At 38.5% G+C, this 21,224-nt stretch overlaps 1 protein-coding gene across 2 annotated transcripts in view; it reads left to right on the top strand.

The window, feature by feature from the left end:
- Nucleotides 1-21,224, top strand: part of klg (klingon) — a 473,422-nt gene that overhangs the window by 241,007 nt on the left and 211,191 nt on the right. The window lies entirely within an intron of this gene.

Raw genomic sequence — 21,224 nt, 5'->3', positions numbered from 1 at the left:
CTTTGTAAACTTGTTATAAAAAGTTCCCACCTCAATGGACTTCTTCCTCTGGGGTGTGGTGAAAGATACAGTGTACGGAAAGAAACCGCAAACGATTTGAAAGTTGAAGGATTGTATAGAGGAGGTCTTGCACTTTCTGGACAGCAATACTGTATCAGATTGTTCCAGACATATTCCATCAATGTTAGTGGAGAAGGAGAACCTTTTGAATGCCAAAAAAAGTGAAATAATATAATTATCTAAAACAATGTAATTTTCAAAGTGTAAAGTGACTTTTGCGCCACATTACAGACGCTTCGATACCGAACACAAGAGGAGAATCTAAAACGGAGGAAAGGAAAGGTAGAAAAGTTCGTTTTGTTCAAGAAAGTGTAAGGAGATAGAGAAATATTTATGAAGTTGGCAACGAAGAATTTCGAGTCTTCTGAGACTTCAGACGTTAAATGCATAATTCATCTTTCTGTCGATGGATGCTGGACGAAACCTGGGGTATATTGTGATGTACGTGCGCCGGGAATTTGATATATGGACCAAAAAATACTGCATGCCTTGTGCGTAAGCGTGTGTGGCTGGCTAGTGAGCTTCTTTTAAAAATTCAAGAGGCGCTTGACGCAGTCTTGTCTCTATTAAACAGATGGTATCATATATTCTCCACCACTTTTCTTCTTCGCGTCATCTTGTGTTGAAAGGGGGAAAAGAATGTAACGTTTGATGTCACATGCAAAATATTGTTATTTAAGCACTTTAATGGTTCTCTGAATTGTGGTGATAATGGTTCTTTCTCAGCATACAATGTTAACTGGAAATTGTCCACTGACTAGTGCTTCTACTAAATATATGTACCTATTGTGACATAGTTTCAATTGATTGATTGATTTTTTTTATCTTATTTCGCTTTTCTACCACTTTTGGCTATCACGAAGATTAAGATGAGTGATTATATCATGAAATGGATGGAGGAACACTCACAAATGACACCCATGCCCAGGCCAAGATTCGAACCTGGGACCCAGACGTCGTAACGCGCTGTGTTAACTACTCTGCCCCGGAGGTCGGTACTACGTTTCGACAGAGCATCTCTTGTCATCGGGTAAACACATATTTCTTGCAGGAACCTCGATGCGAGATCTTAATTGTGAAATCCGGGAAAGCTTTATACTACAACACTACAATGGGACCATGGAGATTAAACGTAGTCACCGACCATAAACATTTGACGGCTAGATCCTGAAATAATGTTTGCGTGGCGTTGGGTGTGTTGCCTAACTTCACGGCGGTGAGCGATCTTCAATACCAAGTCTTCAATGGAAACTTCCGCTATTGCAGAATAGTGATTATTTCAGGGTCTATCAAGGGGTCTTCAATCCATGGCCCGTGGCCGTTTGAAAAATTAAATACTTATTAAAACCGAATTAAGTACATGGTAGATGGCATAATATTACTGTTCTCAGTACCTCCACGATGGCGCAGTGGTAGCGTCGTCGCCTTGTAATCAAGGGATCCCGGGTTCGCTTCCCGGTGGAGGCACATAGTGGTTCGGATCCCACTTTAAACTGTAGGTCCAGTCCCGATTAGCCTTCCTGTGCATAAAGTGGACTTAAAACAACAAATCAATCCAATCCAATTACAGTTCTCAATAGCGTAGTGTAGCTTCGTGGCCCGCGAGCGTCGTTGAAATTGTTATTGTGGCCCACGCTGTCTGACGAAGACCCCTTGCTGATCATATCTTTATTGCAGGTGATTGTACAATGTAAAATCCTGCAACGTTTGAAGTGTTGCTTCAGTTACACATTGACTGCCACCGTGTAACTGAAAATGTATCTCTTCTGGGCCAATCCGATTTTCTTGTTACTGACCGACTGTGAATGAAATGTGTATGCATAATATCTCAATACAATTGAAATTAAGCCCATTGTTGAGGTTTTTGTGGTGTGTATGCATTTCTATACACGCGGCGTAGGTTTTCAATTTGACGTTGTATGCCACGTGTATATGATTTCATACACGTAATTATTCGCTTTGTGTTACCACATTTTGTCTTGTTCTTTCCGAATATCAGGCTGGTTTAAAATTTTGTGGTGATCAAAGTACCAAAATTATCAGACTACTGGAGCACTAGTGCTTTGTTTGATTTTCCTCTTCCCCGAAGTATAATGAGTAGAAACAGATTTGAACTGCTTCTACGAATGTGGCATTTTGCAGACAATTCACGTGCTGTCCCTAATGATAGATTACATAAAATTACGAACATTACCAACAAACTCATTTCACAATTACAAGAAATATACAGACCAGGGGAAAAAAATTGTATCGACGAAAGTATGATACCATGGCGGGGAAGACTTTCATTTCGGCAGTACATCCCTTCCAAAAAGAATAAATACGGAGTGAAAGTTTTCAAGTTGTGTGCCAGCATGGGCTATACATGGAACATTATTCTTTATGTTGGAAATATAAACGGCCGGTAACATGTCAGTTCCAGAAACTGATGTGTTACAGCTTGTAAGAGATCTTCTCGGCGAAGGCAGGCGTCTTTACACAGATAATTATTACACCAGCGTTCCTCTTGCTTACCTTGCCATTGACAATAATACCCATCTGATTGGTACAATTAGATCTAACCGTAAATATTTGCCAGCAGATGTTGTTCAAGATAAATTGAGGAAAGGTGATATTGTAGGAATGGAAACTCAGGAAGTGTGACTATTCTGAAGTGGAAAGATAAGAGAGATGTGTTAGTCCTATCTACAGCTCACTCTGCTGATGAGATAACTGTAACAGTTAGACGTGGTTCAGAAATTAGAAAGCCTACCGCAATTATTGATTACATTACTAGCAAGTCCTTCATTGACGTAAGTGATCAATTCGCTTCATATGGGAATGCTCTGCGAAAGACTACAAAATGGTACAAGAAAGTTATTATTGAATTTATATGGGGAACGGCTCTCGTGAATGCCTACATTCTCTACAGTGACTGCATCCAGTCCAGTAACATACAAATAAATGAATTCAGGAAACTTGTAATCCTAAATATTCTTTCTGAACAATTACCTCCTGGACAGCAAACTCACTTTACCTGTGCAAGAAGGCAGAAAAACTCAAACTCATCACTTGATAAACAAAGTAGGGGATAATGGAAGAAAGAAGCTAGGACGCTGTGGACATTGCTACAAAATCTATGGCAGAAGTGGAAATTCTGACTCGACAGGGATGAAGTTTGCCTGGCGGGTGAAGACAGTATGTGACAAATGTCCCAAAAATCCTTTTATGTGCCGGGAGTGTTTCAACAAAAATCATTGAACTTCCAAAGTGTTCGGTATAAAATATGTCATCCTTATATCTATCTACGTATATATCTACAAGGAACATAAGTTTACAAAAAAATATTATATAACGAATCGTTTTGTAAGAATTATGATGTACTAGCAATGTATTCCATAATGTATAATCGTTTGCTGTGAATTCCAACCAGAAAAAAAATGTATTTACACATTTACCCTTCTCTTTTAGTTGTCAATACATTTGTACTAGTGAAAAGAATACGTAAACGTAAATAAAGTTTTGAAGATTTTTTTACTCTTGTAAGACATTACAGAAATTAAAATTATTACTGCCCCATCTTAGCTGTACGCCACGGCTATTTAACAGTCATATAGTTTTGCTTGAACTGTGTATGCGTTTCCATACATGCGGCCAAGAATCAGGATCTTGTTTGTGTATGGAGTATCATACACGTGGCCCAGAAGCAAGAAGCCATGTGTATGACATATTATACACACGGCAGTCAATGTGTTAAGTCCACTTTATGCACACAAAGTTTAAGGTGGGATCCGTGCACCGTGCCCACACCAGTATCCAACCCGGGACCCCTTGATTACAAGGCGATATGAAATCCGGAAAAGTAAAATCGGGGTGTTACTGTAAAGGCTTGAAACGTGTAATTTTCCCTTTTTGGAACAAATTTAGTCTTAGTTAAAAGGAAGGAAGAGGAATGGAAGTATTTGATTGGAGGTGTTTGAATATTTCCGAACTCTGGGAGGAAGACTCCAAGAGAAGAAATATTCAGTGACGTCACATCATTTCCCGAACAAACCACCAGCGCTTAAAGCTGCTTACGCCGGACTACGAGCGTATGGAAATTGCTACCAAGTCTCCGCTTGCAAATTAATAATTCTCTCTTACGATATCAAAGGATGATAGGGCCACTCTGCGAGATAGCGCTTGTTATTAATTATAATGTAGGAACTTATTCGCTGCGGTTACGCCGCAAGGAGAAGAGTAGCGAGAGAGGAGACACTGCCAGAAATGGCCATTAGCTTGGAAAAGACATTCTGAAGCCGCCTGGAGATTCTTATTGTTTTCTAGCTGAGATATTGATCCTCTATGTTGCGGTTTCATAACGAGCTCCGCCGGCGGGGCAATTAATCATTTGACTGACAAAATGGCTCTACGCTCCTTTTGCTGAAGATGAAAATCAAGACACCAGAGATGTGCGAGGGAGCCTAACTGATAGGCGCATGTGCTGTCCCTGTTTTTTTGTGCTGCAGACTGTACCTCATTTTTCTCTCGTTTTCTAGGTTAGGGGGAAAGAGAGAGGGATGTACATGATGAAAGGGAACTAAGTGATTTTCAGTAGCTTAGTTGTGTAGAAGGAAGACACCACAAGGAAATGTTTTGTGAATGATTGTAAAGTTTGTTTTATGTTCAGATACGGTAATCGGGACTCTCGCTACAGTTTAAAGTGGGACCCGAAGCACTGTGCAATGTGCCAACGCCGAATCGAATCCGAAACTCCTGATTACAATGCGACAAGGTTTTCACTACGCAATTTCATAAATGTACACCTACTTTCATGAACGGGCGTCTATTATTACTTCTGTCGTTGGCTGTACGACAGGTCATATGACCTTGTGATGTTGCCAGTGCGTGGCTATAACGACCTAGCCACTCTGAAGGTTCTTGAGTTGGAATTCTTGGCAGGTATATATTGCGCACTCAAGCATTAATATCTATTTGTACTCGTCCAACAAGAGCCAACCGCCGTGGCGAAATGGTTATGAAACTGCATTACAACGCCAGGGGTCCCGTGTTCGAAACCCGGTCTGGGCAAGAGTGTTCTATGTGAGTGTCACTCCATAAATTTCATCATGTCATCACTCATTCTCATCGTCGCGATTCTCAAAAAGTGGCAGAAAAGCGACGCTAAATAACAGAAATCAATCAAATCAAATCAATTAATCCTTCGTGAAGAGAAGAAAGATTCTAATGCCATAAACAAAGTTACTGTTTGAAATAACGAAATAACGATTCTCTTTAAGAACCAATAGAATTTCCATTAATGTGCTTTATCTGATCCATGCATTATGCATGCAAGTCATGCATTCCCAATTGGCACTCATCGTTAAGGGAAGTAACGATATCGGAATTTAACATCAAGGGGGGAAGGAAACATCTGGTACGGACTGTTAATGAACTTTGAAGGGTTTAAGCAAGGGAACTGCTGCTCCTTGCTGCTTGAAATCAGCAGACGAGGCAATTTCTTGTTTGGCCTCTTCAAGTCTATTCTCTGACAATCTTCTTTCGCCCGCCTGCTTCTGGCATGTAAACAACATCGAACGTCACTGCGCCTTGGTGATTGAGATTCAAAGAGTACTTGGGAGTATATTTCTGGGGCCTTAAGAATGGAAATAAGAGAAGATTTCAGAGAGTAGCAAGGGAATTATCAGCAAGATATGCGTACGGGAAGTTGGGTAAAGATAGCTTCAAGGTTTCAGGTCATATTTGACAAGAACCTTCATTTGAAGGCTTCAGGACCTTTGGTGTTCCAGGAAATCTAAAATATGAGACTCTCTCTAACTCTACAAAGCCCATTTTGATTTGCTTCCGAGAATCGGAAATATTCATGTGTCGTACATGTTGCTTCCATTCTAGTACACAATCTATTGCGAACATTAATGTCGCAGACATGACTCAAGTAGTAAAGTTTAATTAAATATCTGCCTACGTGAAAGCCTTTCTGTCTTATATAGATAGGCAGATATTTAACTAGAGTTTAACTTTTCATTTAACTGGTGCATTAATCGTACCAAATTTTTAGCAAATATACACATTTGAGTGCAAAGGAAAGAAACTGCTTCAGTGATTTTCATGTAAAATGGGGAATGGTGAAGGTGTTTATTAGCTTAACTTTTCTTTAAAGTTGTTTAAGAGAAAGAAGTATGAATGCCTCACCTGTGAAAGATAAATGAATTAGTACTAAGGAGGGGCTGTTTTAATCACACCAAAATGTAAACATATTAGAAGCAATGCGTAAAACATGACAAGCATATTTTTGTCATTGTACAATGTTACACACTTCAAAGCGTTTGCAAAAAAAAGTAGATGCATCAAGTCTGCAGCTCAGACCAAATGCTTAAGTGCATCATCGAGAGAGATGCAGGACTTGATGCATTAAAGTACAGTTTGATATAGAAGGAAATCCTTCCATCATATGATGCACTTTGGCGTTACCTTCACAAACTGTAAACTTGATTATTGGAAAAACAGTTTAGTGCATTAATAGATGATCTGGTTCATCAAATGATTTGATGCATGTAGTTTTCTAGTGTTTCATGTTATGATGACTGGTACTGTCAAGTAAAATACTAGAATGTGTTTAGTGTTACATATATATAGACTGTACATAAAGAGCAAAGTATTGGGGATTTAACATATCATCATACAAAGCAATAGCAATAATGTAATCTGTGAAAGAGCTCGTGCACCAACGTACTAGCCAAACTGTACTTGCTCCTTGGATGCACAGCACAGTTCAATTTTAAAACACTCAGAAACAAATAAAAACATTCTCACTGCAACAGCATTCTCTTTACTTTGAAAATACACAGAAACAAATGAAAGCATTCACACTGAAATATTCCATTCTACTTCAATCTGAATGTTTCCATTTGTTTCTGTCTGTTTTAACATGCATCGCATAGCAAGCAGCTGCTAATATTGTTCAGAACCACAGCCCAGGAACATGTGAATTATTTTGGTCATTGCATGAATATTTACTTTTGCTGCAGAGTATTTTCCTCTGAATCTCTGGTTGAATGTATTTTCATATTCATAAAACAAGGTAAAAACACTGTATTTTTCACAGTTTATTTTATATTCACATGCTTCACTTGGGCTTTGTTAGCATGTTTGAACATGCTGAAAAACTGCTTGTCGCGTTGTTTTTTCATGTCCATAAAAGACAGAAACACAATTGTAAACCTTGTCTGATATCTAGACCTGTAACGGGATTTTTCTTAATTAAGTAGTGTTTAATTACTGCGAATGTTATTTACCGAATGAAACATTCACAAGAGCGCCCTCGTTCCATTTGGCGGACAAAATTAGAAAGAAAGGCTCTCGTTTCACAAAAAAAAGAAAGTCTACGTGCAGTGTTGCATTAACACAAAATCATTGCTATTTTTATATATTTTTCGGGAATGAATGTTGCAGTGTTGCAAGCGTGTTTCTTTTATTTTGTGTTAATAGTATTATTATTATTATTGGCGTGGTTGAAGCGCATGGTTATTTAGGATCCAAAAATACATTGTATGCTGTGAAAGTAGCCCACCTGCATTCATGTTTTGTGTTCGTGTGTATAAATGTGTCGGACTGTGCGTGCGTGTTTCACGGTTTTACGCGCTAGGGTGGCAAATGGATTTGCCACCGTGAACAGAAATTGAAATCATAAATGCAAAATGCCTCTCTTCCTTCTCCTCCCCCCCCCCTCTCACTCTTCTCTCTTTAATTTCCTGGACTGTTTCACATTTCGATGTGCGATCGCGACTTGCCAGCAAATATTCCCACGGCCGTCAATCTTCAAATTGGTCCTGACTGTCGCTGTGGCCTGTCTGGGAATTTCCTATAAATTAGGAAGGACAATATGACCGCAAACATGGGGTGCTGTGCCTTCTTTGTTTCCCAAGTCAACGCTACCACACCCTTCCATGCATCTGGTTTATTTTAAAGGAAAGCGGGGGTTTGTACCATCCATTTTACTTTGTTATTCCATTGTTCTGCTCGAGTTTTGTCTGTTTTCCCATTGTCATTGTACTTCAGCAGTCTTGCTAACGAACATACTAAAAGTATAACAATAAAACACTGAAATATGCTAAAAAAAATATTTTTATGTGTTGCTAAAATGAAAGAGTTTTTACTTTCTCTACATGGACAAAACAGACTTGTGGTGTGATGTGCACGAAGCTTCAAATGTCCTCCATTCGTATTACCTTAGGCTGAGTGATACCACAACGTATTAAACTCAAATCCTGTTTAAAATATGACACTTTACTCCTTGGAGCACTGCACGTTTGATTGGTAAGAATGGAATAATATTGGAATGATTTTATCTTTTCTGTCTCGCTTTTAGGTTATTAATAAACTTAATGTTCATGGTTTTTTTAGTTTATGCCTTTATTTTATACTTCGAAAATTTTTCAATTAATGCAAACGTGAAGCTGGAGATGATAAGGGAATAAAATACACTATAACTTATGGTGCTGTTACCAAAGGTTTAACAAGATTGCTGGTTAAAATAACAAGCATGCGGATTCTCTTCATTGTAAACTTGCCAGTCTGCATATTGTCACTTGGTATGTCTATCCTTCAACAACTTTGTTTTTATAAAAAAATAAATGTATCAGAAAAAAAATCCTATTTGTTTGAATTAATCCAAAGATTTGGTTGAGATTCGTGGCAACCACAACAATATATTTGGTAATTTGAACCAAATTTATTTGTAATTCATAACAAATTTCTGAATTTGGTTTAAAATTACTGCCAAAAATGGTACCAGCGAGCATTCATTTATTTGTGGCCTGTCTTAACAAATATTTGATCATTATAATATTTTTTTTCCTAGGCCAAGCAAATATAATTTTCTCCAGAAAACAAAAATTGTGAACCTAACGTAATACAATCAACACGTGCACCACAAGGAGGTAATAATGTATACACATTGTACGTAATGCATTATACACCATATTTCTTCAATTAATAAGAAAATAATTTGTCAAGTGGAAAAATGCTTCTTGAGTAGCATCAAAATAACCCAGCTTACAAATTGCACCAAATGATGTGTTACAAGTCACCAAGAGTTAATATTGCCCACAAAAACTTCACTTTGTCACCACTAAAAGTGTTCCATTTCGATGAAACTTTACACTCCTCATTATTTTGTACATGTTTATGTGGAACACACACATGTGGCATATGTGTGTGTGTTTTGAGGAAAAGTACATGTGCTATTATGATGTCATCATAGCAGTTGGTGACGAATGGTGTTTGGTTGATTCATAAGGTGCTCACAAGTTGTCATGAGATAGAAGCAGTAATGGCTTTATTCCTTTATGGTTCATGCATGCTCCTTCTCAGTCAAGAAGTAATTTATAGATCTTGCACGCAAAAATTAAAATTAATTCAATTAATGTCCTTAGACCATATGGTAGAGCATAAGGATGGGGCTGCTATTCCATTACATGTTCATTTGCATCGCATGTCAGGAAAATGATGCTCAGCGAACTCACGTGACAACCACTTTGCATCCGATTTAACTTTCCTTTTTAACCTTGAATTGTCAAGATTCCCTCGGTATCTTTTTTTTAGTTGGTGCCGCCGGAACAAATAAAAAATTTAATTCCGACTTAACTCTTGAAAAATACATGACGGAATTTCGCTTCCTTTTTTGGCGTGTGTGTGTATCTCCATTTTTCCTTTGGCGAAAAGAGTGGAAAAATTAGTCATGAATAATTTATTTGAGGTTGTGCTGGCTTTGTCAGCTAAACGAATTCATTGCCTTTTTCCTGTACAACTGGCAGACGGTCGGCTTAATCTTTCGGCGGGTGAGACAGGTTCAGTTTTCAACTCCTTTTCTCCCTTTTGTTTTCATTCCCTTATTTCCGCCATATTAGGGCAATTTTCTAAGTTTGGAAGATGTTTAAACTGTAGAAAGAATTGTTAAATGAACTGGTACTTCGTTTACTTTGATACGGGTAGAATATTCGTTAAAAAAAAAGAGTTATTTTAACATGTTAAAGAAAATGTGATACAATTCACCTGACACATTAGTTTGAATGACAACCGACACTATGAAATCTGAATTAGTTATGTGAAGAATAATTAGAGATAAATGTGGTAGAGTCAAGAAGGAATCTCAGTTTTTATAAAATTTCATGGTAGATTTTTATAATATAATATGTTAGGTCAAAGAATATATATTAATTCTATGGTGTCACTTTCCGTAAATTCCGTGTTAGAGTTCAATAATGTAAAATATTAGGAGACACAAAATATTTTAATTCTATTTTTTTTAAAAAATTTGTGTTAAATATTAACGATTTGAAATGTTACGTCAACAATATTAATTCTATGGTGTCAGTTTTTATAAATTCCATGTTAGAGTTTAATAATATAAAATTTTAGATCACAAGCATATTAATTGCATGGTGTCAGTTTTTACAAATTTCATGTTTGGTAGTTTAATAATATAAAATGTGACATGAAAGAAAATGCACAGATCATGGAGTGTCTGTTTTTATTATTAAGAATTTCCTTGTTGGATTGTGTGCTCAGCTGTTAGAAATTCACTATAAGAGTAGGGGGTAAATCAAACTAAATGTCGTTGGGAGTAAGACTTTAGTGTTAGTACGTAGAACTGTTAGCGAAAAATGCAGGCTCGACCAGGACTCGAACCCGCGTCTCTGGTATTTCGTGCCATTGCTAATTTTTTTTTTCGGTATTTCCCCCGTCATTAATACTTTTTCAAATTTTACACTTTCCAATTTTTACAGTATTCTCAGTTTTTCACGTTTGGACAAACACAAATACCCATCCCTTACCCGGGACTCGAACCCCGAATCCCTGGCGTTGCAGCGCGCTGTGCTAACCACTCCGCCACGGAGGTCATCATTACTGAGCTACCGATCCGGCCTGGCTTAGCCTGAATTTTTGCTTCCGCTGGTTTACCTGTGTGGAATCGTCTTTGTCAGTGCTACCGTAACGCAATTAAGAGGCAACGTCTACTGTGTTTCAAAGGCAACAGATTCCGTTGCTCGGTAGCTCAGTGTAGAGCAATGACACGGAATGCCAGAGACCCGGGTTCGAGTCCTGGTCGAGCCTGCATTTCTCGCTAACAGTTCTACGTAGTACATCTCCTATGTGTGCCTAATTTAATTTAGTGTTAGTGTTTTAACTCCACAGTGTTAGGCTACTAGCAGAAAATACAATGAAAATAAAAGCCTATTCTTAGAATTTCCACATTGTTCTTGCACAGTTTATTCTGAATGGATTTTCTGTATGGTGGGTAAAGGTGTCCTGTGGTTGTCGTTTCATCAATTTTTGTCAAATAAACATTAATTTTCATGGTCATAATTAAGCTTAAAAGCCAGAAAAGAACAACAGTAAAATAAGTAATATTCGCACACCCATCACATAAACACGCATAAACTTGTAATAATATCCGTATTCTATTAATACACAAAAGCTTCTTGCTTACTTGCTTGTAGCGCACTACGAAAGAACAGTGACGTAATTGCTTAATAATTATCAATTAAAATCTAATGAGGCTGCACACAGAACTCGTAATGCAATTTTGGTTCATCAATTAACACAATTAAACGAGTGGCGGCGATTGGGTTTCTAAACTGGGGGGGGGTCAAGGTGCCAAAACTGGAGGGGGCAAGGACAGTTTACTTTTCCTTGGTGGATAAGGTTGAGCGTAATGCGGGAACAAAAGTTGCAAGAAGTGATTAAACGTGTAATTTTGATTTCTTTGAAATAATCGTATCTGATCGTCTAAATTCAGGTATTTTTAGAGCAGCACAGGGAACACTAGCCGATAAAAGCTTCTTTGTGTCATTAGCAGTTTACGCACTTTAATGTGTTAATGTTGTTTATGTAAGGTGGCACTTTTTGCTACCTGTGTGTGTGTGTCGCTTTAACACTGACATTGGCATTGACTAGGGCACGTAGGATTTCCTTTCTCGGAAGGAGCTATAAATTGCATACATGTATATTACATATCTATAGGGAGACGCATACACTATGGAATATTTCATAAGTACCATTTTTTAACCTTCATTTTAAAAGTTGTTTGAATACAACCATGCTAGTCCAGGCTCTTTTTAAGGTGAATGTGAACTTAGTTTTTTACTGTTTACGTTTGAAATTCTTAATTTTCTTAAAATTTCGGGAGGGGCTGTAGCCCCATCAGCCCGCCCGAGTAGGAAAATGTTGGCATTGACAAGTATTCATCCAAGGAGCGATTTTACAATACAGGGAATTTCTCAATTTTGTTTGAAATTCGGCATACTCACTAATTTTGGCCCCCTAATCACGAATCTGCAGTCAAAATTTGGCGCTCACACGTGGAAATAGCAAAATAATCGAAATTAAGTTCTTATTTCCACACCCTCGATTTCCGAATTTCCCGCCGGTTCCGGGCTCCGCCCCTGGGGTAATCGACCTACCGCCCCCAACCGCTATCGCGGCCCCGCCTATATCTATAGACTCCCTGTTAAGGGCATGTTAGAAAGTGGCCGGATTCACCTGCCCCCAAATAAGCGCCAAATTTATACGTGAGCGCCAAATTTTAAGTGCAGATTCGTGATTAGGAGACCCAAATTAGTAAGTAACCGAAAATTCAAACAAATTGGAGAAATTCCCTGTATTGTTAAATTATACCTTCATCCAAAATATATATATGAAGATATTCGGCAATTGTCAAAGATAATGAATTTGAAATTATAACATCATTAAGCCTTGTTTCCATGATATGAAGAACTCAATATGCTGACCAAGGCAGAAATTTATTTCATTTTAAAACATAAACTAAACGTAACGTTTCAGCCTTCTAGCAAGGTCTTCTTCAGATTCTGTACTAAGTACAAATGAAAATAGATACAAAACAGGAAGATATATATATATATATACACAAAAATCACTCCCCTCCAGACACAAGATTATTAGAAAGTTGTTTCTGGAACATTCCAGCAGGTGGCTTTTCCTTGTCAACTATAATTTCACCTGACAGGCGATTTTGCTAAACAGAAGGTGTTAGAAAGAGTGGAAAGGGCAAGAGCGAATGGGGAGAGAAGAAGGAATAGGAATGAAGAAAGAAAGAAAAAAGAGAGTGAGATAAAGAGTCCAACCACTTTCCAGAGAAAGGAAATGTTTAGCAAAATCGCTTGTCAGGTGAAAGTACAGTTGACAAGGGAAGGCCACCTGCTGGAATGTTCCAGAAACAACTTTCTAATAATCTTGTGTCTGGAGGGGAGTGATTTTTGTGTGTATATATATCTTCCTGTTTTGTACCTTGTTTCAGTTGTACAGGGTACAGAGTCTGAAGAAGACTTTGCTAGAAGGTTGAAACGTCACGTTTAGTTTATGTTTTAAAATTAAATAAATTTCTGCCTTGGTCAGCATATTGAGTTTTTCAGTTTATTTGACTCTTGACTTTGATTAAACAGATCGTTACTTTAGAGTCGAGAACGTACGCGTAATTCGAAATTCAGTGTGATGCATGCAAGGTTAATGCATCACTTCTCAGACTCCCTGCCCCCCTCAACACATAGCAGTCGCTCAGTTTTATTGTGCTCTGATTACGTTTCCACAATCGCTCAGTTTCGATCCGCCGCACACGCAAAACAAAAATCTAGGCTCTCGCTAATTCGTCGGCTTCCCAATTTCCTTCCCAGGGCCCATTGACTGCAGTAGGAGGGAGGACACTTAGCGAGTGTTCCCATGTAATTATTCCAAGTGCTCCGGAGAGATCATTGAAAATGCGTTAGTGTGCGTGCGTTTGCGTGGGGGTGCGTGTTTGAGTCTTTGCAGAACACCCTCCCCACCTCAACCCCCCATCCAAAATGGCATCCAACTACTCATTAGGGCAAAACAGGAAACCAACCACCCCCAGCGCGCAAAACAGTTAGCGACACGAAAACTCCAAAAAGCCACTACCAGACAATCCAAAAATAATGACGTCACGAAGCTAAACCTATGGGTTTCTTTTCGTCCGACCTTGCTGGTTCTTGATGGTGATTTTTTTTTTCTCTTTTTTTTTTTTTTTTTTTTTTTTTTCAAACCTTAACCAAGCTTAGCTCCAATGTGGGACAGTGGGAGATAATAGATAAATTACGGAATTGGTTTCTTCCTCGGCAATTATTAAAGCCGCACTGCCATCAAGAACAAAGCCAGAAGCTCTAGGTCAACTCTTTAATGAACGCGATACCGCATTCCTTTTGTCTTTTCAGACATTGTCATTTTTAATACATGAAAGACCATACATTTTGCAACACGTCACTAAATTGAATCACGAAATGGACTACCGTAATTAACGCTTCATTAAAAATATAGGTGGCTGAAATAACTGAACCTAATAGTCTTACCTCCGTGTAATTGAGTAGTTCAACATTTAAAATTATAGGCTTCAAACACAATACTTTTCTTATGTTAAAGCGTCAATTTAAGTATATGATTTAATTGTGCAGTCTCATAAAATGGTTATTGACAAACCTGTAGGTTTTTCGGTTGCTAGGAGATTGTTGTTGTTTATTGATTAACCTAGAGATAAGTATAAAAATTTTAAAGCATTTTAACCTCCAGAATAAACCACAAAATCTCACTATATCACAGGAACAGAATAGTCTATAATTCTGAATAAGTGACAATTGATTTCCTTGAGGAAAGTGGATAGCAAGATCAAAGAAAATAAAACCAGCACTCGGTAACTTTGGCTAGAAATCCCTTAGAGACGGTGTGAGCCAATAAAAGAACATTTTGAAAGAGTTGCCAATGGTACCAAAACGTTGGTAGAAACTACCGTCTCTGTATTGAACACTTCAGGAAAATACTTGGTTTTACATTTGCAGAGGATCTAATATGCAATTATTTTTAAAAAAATATACTAAGAAGTGGTGATACGATAACTTATCATAACTTATTTCAGATACACATTTTAAAATCCTCAAATTTTGACTATGTACAATTCACGGAATGACGAAAATCATATTATTTTGAAATGCGGTTCATGACAAGAAACGGAAGACTTTACACAAAATGTTATCAAATATTAATGTGCATTTTTCAATTCCAATAAATTTGGTTTTCACACACTAAGTATTCCCATTACATTTGCTTTATGTCACAAACTGATATGAACTTTTAGAAAAAGATATTGCCATAACGAATAAATGGATCTATCGTCTATGCCAACATGTTATTTAACAATACATTTGAATTTTACTGTAAAAATTTATACCAAAAGTGTATCTATACTCAGCAACGCTGGCTATATAAATCGCATAAAAAAATACAAGTGTATCTATAAGTTTACATACATACATACATTACATTTGCTTTATGTCACAAACTGATATGAACTTTTAGAAAAAGATATTTCCATAACGAATAAATGGATCTATCGTCTATGCCAACATGTTATTTAACAATACATTTGAATTTTACTGTAAAAATTTATACCAAAAGTGTATCTATACTCAGCAACGCTGGCTATAGAAATCGCATAAAAAAATACAAGTGTATCTATAAGTTTTCAAAATGTATAGTGGGCATAAACAGCCAAGTGTAAAGCTGTAAGCCCAATAAAGTTATGCGTAATGATGTTTAAAGATTATGAAGTGCATGTGGTGGATTTTTTTAGGTGTTAATTAAATATAGGTTACTCGATATTAATATTGTTATCTACTTCAGTGTATCTTTTGAAAAGTGTAAGGTATGATCGAACTAAGATTAGTGGAAGTTTTTATGGTAAATTTCTCGTATCGGACAGACGCCTGAAATTTGCTAGTTCATTTAATTTGAATATTCGTACTTACGTATTCTGCATTGAGAAACATTGCTGAAGGTGGCATTTCGCTTATTTCACGGAAATAAGCTCTATTTGCGACATATCGAGTAAGTTTTCTTCGTTTCTTTTTGCCTTCGGTAACACACAAAATGGCGGTCACAGTTTCACTACAGTACTCGGCATGCAGTGTTTCCGCCCCACTTCACCCAAAAATACCTACGTAGCCCCACAAACCATTGACGCATGCATAGCCCCACGAACCATTTCCGGTAAGGTTAGGTTAGGTAGGGTAACGTATAGGTTACAATAGTTAAAAATTGGTTTCGAAAAAAATATGCGTAGCCCCACACACCATTCTCGCATAGCCCCACGAACCATTGACACATAGCCCCACGAACCACTTGCGGAAACGTACCTTCTTCAGTTACAAAAACACATGTTTGGAAACACTGACCGGGATTGCGTCATCACACACAGGCTACATCCACCTGGAAGTAAATGGATGCAAGAGCTTTCGTGCATCGGCCACACATTTATATCGAAAAATAGATGATTTACCGGCAAAATTCAATGATCGATGCGAGAAAACACTTCCCCGAACTTCCACAAGTATAAAGAAAGTGATTTCGGTAAGTAATTTCTCCTGTAAATTTGAAGAAATCCGTCTGTCCGATACGAGAAATTTACCTATTTTAGTGCTGATGGGGATACTTAGGGCTATATTACCAGTAGTTCCATAGTGTGCTCCAGGTCTGAGATGGTCTCATAGTAGGACGTTTAAGTTTTATTGTTCGCCGCTAATGGGGAAAAGGGGCATTGATATATTGTCTGAAGGCGGAAAACGCCATAAACCGCCCCCCGTAAAATGTGAAAGGACACCCGGACGAAATACAGTACCCGAAGCTCATTGCTAACCCCACCTCCGTCATTGCAGAATTTCCTCCTTCAAAAACCCAGAAGGGACGAAACACAATGGTACTTAATTATGGTTAATTATCACCCGGATATCCTACAATATCGATGGTATTTCCTTTCTCTCCCCTTCAATTTTCAAATATCTGTCACCTGGTGTCTTTGTCAGGTTCAGATCCAATATAACTCATTCGTTATGTTCGTTTCCTCACATGAATCTTCAGTTCCATGGGATGCAAGTGTATCTTTCTGAAGACACCCAAATACCAACCTCTCTTCCACATAGTTCACCGTGGACTGATTTTTTTAGACTAACGAGGTCCTAGCTCCTGGACTCACAGCCAGTATACACAATTTCATCTTATCACATTTCGTCCTCAATTTCGCGATGAATCAAAGGTGGCAGAAAAGCAAAGTAAAATCCAATCAAGATCAATTCATCCAAGACTTTGCTGTAAGCCTAAATAAGATAAGTGACTTCAAATAACTAAAATATAATATAATGTTTATAATCATCATGGCGAAAATGTAGTGTGTGGGGGAATGGCTACGCAAATTATCCTAGTGGGGGCTAGCATCCCCATGTTCCCCCACTTTGAGCACTACTGCCCCCGTGAGAAAGAAATTCTGCGAGCAGCCTTGATAAGAAGAATTCTAAGTATGTGTGTGTAATATTTCAGTGTAGAACATCAGAGATGGTTTTAGAAATACGAGACATTTCAGAAATAACCGTTTCTGAAAGAATCCGCAAAAGGTACGAAGCATTTTTCGCCTCCTGCCGGACATTTTGCGGCATAGATTACATTACAGCATCGCCAATATTCTCCGCAGGGACAGTTTGACGTGCCGGAAGCGATATGCAGAGAGACGCTCATCTCAGGTGTCCTCCGTTGCATGCAACGATGCAACCGGATCTTTCTCAGTTCTGCGAGTCTCAGGATTTTGGATGCTGTGATATTGATCCCTGCTGAATCCCACCTAACATTTACATACCAAATGAGATTATGCATTATTGAATGAGAAATCCTAGAGACACTATCAGCCTATTGGAAGAACTGGAGAAGCTAAGTTCCAGTCCCTGGCGCTGGAAAACAATTTCCCTGGCGGCTGGACCGAGTTATATCGGTCTGAATCGATTATATCCGGATTATGTGCGGAAGACAATGATGAGGTGGGAAATCGTCGAGAAGTGTTGTCCTAACGTATAATGCGATTCGTGACTATATTTGACGAAACCTTTCTGCTCCTCATCGGCTATACTATCGTATATATACTGGTCACTAGATGTTATTCTTCAGTTCTTTCAGCTCTGCAACCAACCAGCGGGTAGCTGCCACTTCGCAGTGAGCTATGTTATGGGTAGATATAAGAGAAACCCCCTGTGGCGTTGTTGTCGAAACGTGGGCGATGCAATCAGATGCTTGCCATGTAATCCTGCCCCTGGGTTGCCAAAATGTGCGATGTGCTTGAACACATCGTCGTCACATTTATTCAGTGCCTCCCCGATGGCACATGGTAGCGTCGTTGCCTTGTAATATAGGGGTCCCTGGTTCGATACCCGGTGGAGGCACATGGCACAGTGGTTCGGATCCCACTTTAAACTGTAGGTCCAGTCCCGATTAGCCTTAATGTGCACCTTTATTCAGTATCATTCATTCAGTATTCTGTATCATCATAAAAGGGGAAAACAGTACACAGCGAAAGCAGAGACATTGTTGATTTTTTTTGGCATCGAAGGAAGGAAACTTTGGAAGAAAGTTATAAAATATGGCAAGACGATAGCTATCACCATTCTTGTTACAACTTGACTTTTTGAAATTACGTAGTTACGGATTAACTTATTAGAACGAAAGAGAACAAAACGAAACGCTCTAAAAAAGATATGTTTTACACGTTTTAGAAAATGTCATGTGTAAATATTTATCATAATAAGATTTAGAGAATGTAGATTTTTGTTTGTTTGTTCTGAGTCCACTTTATGTAGCGATAGGCTAATCGCGACTGAACCTACAATTTAAAAGGCGACAACGAAACTTTAGATCTTGTTATGGGAATTGTATAATATAGACAGTCAATATATATATATATATATATATATATATATATATATTACACAGACACACTCTCGTATGTATATATGTATGTATGTATCTGAATATGTTCTTGACTCTCACGATTTAAAACAAGCCGCCATAGCGTCATAGACTTTTTCCGAAATGGAATTAGATTCGCTCACTCAGAAGTTTCCGACATTCCATCGGAAACAAAGGAAATTGTTTCCCCATAAATCGCCATGTTCATTTCCTCTTTCACCCTTTTCCACTCCAAACGTCTGTTCTGATGGAACTCCAGAAGGGGGAGAGACATGATTGATAAACTAATGCTGCTACGTCTCTGTTCTTTAATTATCCTTGGATGAGGTGAGTACACGTCTTTGCTTTTAGCTCTAATTCCCTAGAACGGGAACACTTCATTCCAGAAATTAACGGCTTGTTAGCATCGGAAGGTAAAGTAATCTTAACTTTTATCTATCTCCCTCTCTTCCTCTTGAGTGAGAGAAGAGAAAGAAAATTGCCGACATGATGAAACTTATTGCACCTATTTTTAGCATATTATTCTTCCTTGTTTTCGGGAAATTGGAAGGTATTCTTTTTTTAACATTCTGAACGGCTGTAGCTGTTTTTCATTTTGTTCAGACGTTTCCAACAGTTGATCTCTCTCTGTTTAAGAAGTGGACGGCTATCAAATCTTGATCGTCAAAAGCGATCCGGAAGTTTGGCTAATCTCGGAGATGAAGATGAGCCATGATATGATGAAATAGACGGAGTGACACTCCCAAAGAACACTCACCCCTGACGAGATTCGAACCGGAAACCCCTGATGTCGTAGCGAACTTTTCTAACCACTCTGCCACGACGGTCGGCAGGAATTCGACGCAAAACATGTGAAGAATTGCACATGAAGCATCTTCATTTGGTTCCCAGAATTCTAAGATTTCTTCTAGATGTTTTGTCCTGGAATCAGCAAAAGAAAGCCACATAGTTGCAGCAATATTTTGGGGCATTGCATGAGAACTGGATGCACATCCACCATACAGTCCTGACCTGGACCTGCAGGGTTTTCTTCTTCCGATGGCTAAACGAATCACTTCGTAAGAAACAGTTCTGTACCATTCGAAATGGTGCAAAACTTTTTAAGTTTCCCTCGGATATATTGTAGAAATAATTTTTCATGTACAAAGCTTCTTGATAGTCTACCCTGAGACAACCTATAATCTTTAGGGAAACCAATTTCCACTTCGCTCAACCTGAAATGATAATACTACGTCTTCTTGTATATATCTCCAGGTAATAATAGAAACAGAGCATCTTTGTATAAAAGGGGGCCCAAGATCTGTTCTCGAAATTCTCCTACCCACAAGAGATTTGCCGATGCCTTTATGCTCAGTGTTGGGCGAGATCTTTCCTAAGATCCTCATAGCTTTTGTTCCTTTGAGTTCCTCCCCACCATTCACTTGTCTTTGTTCCGTGACGTTGACCATATTCCCCACAAGGTTATGTCTCGTACACAACCAGCTCTTGGGATAAATCTCCCAGAATTCCCCCATTCGTATAGCCAAGGTTTCATCCTAGTATCCAGAAACCGCACCACTTCTCTTCCCGTCCCTCTGTGCTCTTTGTGCGTCGTTTCCGCTGTCGTCCGAGGGATTTTCGTGGTGCGAAAAATCCCTCCAAGTGTCCGCCAGTCCTGAATCGAACGTCCTTTTGTACCGTTTCATCCTGGCTTCCTGATTCTGTTTTCAAGTCTTTGGCGAAACCCAAAGATGGTATTTCATGCTGCTCCTTCTGCTCCTTTGCCTTCTGCGCGCAGTAAAGCGTTTCTGGGAACGTTCAGCCGCCTCACGACTTCAAGAATTGTCATATGTTTTCAGTATCCAATGTATTCGCCTTGAACAAGGCTTCTTTTCTTAAAAACCTGGGTCATACTTTATTGATACTCTCAAAGCAAGCTTAACATCTATAAGCTATATATACTTCTGAGCAGGTGCAAGGGCTATAGCGCATCTTACTGCTCATGATATCTTGACGTTGCACGCACTCCCTTGCGCATCTTGATAGGGTCATTTCTAGATTCATTATGGCTTCTGAGTTATATATTTGAAGATACTTTCAGACTCACTGACGACCCAGTGTTATATATTTGAAGTTGCTTTCAGACTCATTAACGACCCAGTGTTATAGATTTGAAGTTACTTTTGGACTCATTGACGACCCAGTGTTATAGATTTCAAGTTACATTTAGACTCACTGACAACACAGTGTTATAGCTTTGAAGTCGCTTTCAGATTCACTGGCGACACAATGTTATAGATTTGAAGTTATTTTGAGACTCACCGACGACCGAATTGAATTTGCTTTCAGACTAATTAACGACTAAGGGCTATAGCGCATCTTACTGCTCATGATATCTT

This window comes from Lepisma saccharinum, chromosome 25, assembly GCF_977018435.1.
Source record: "Lepisma saccharinum chromosome 25, izLepSacc3.1, whole genome shotgun sequence".
In the NCBI taxonomy this organism is placed as follows: Eukaryota; Metazoa; Arthropoda; class Insecta; order Zygentoma; family Lepismatidae; genus Lepisma; species Lepisma saccharinum.
This window is presented reverse-complemented; position numbering and strand designations above follow the sequence as displayed.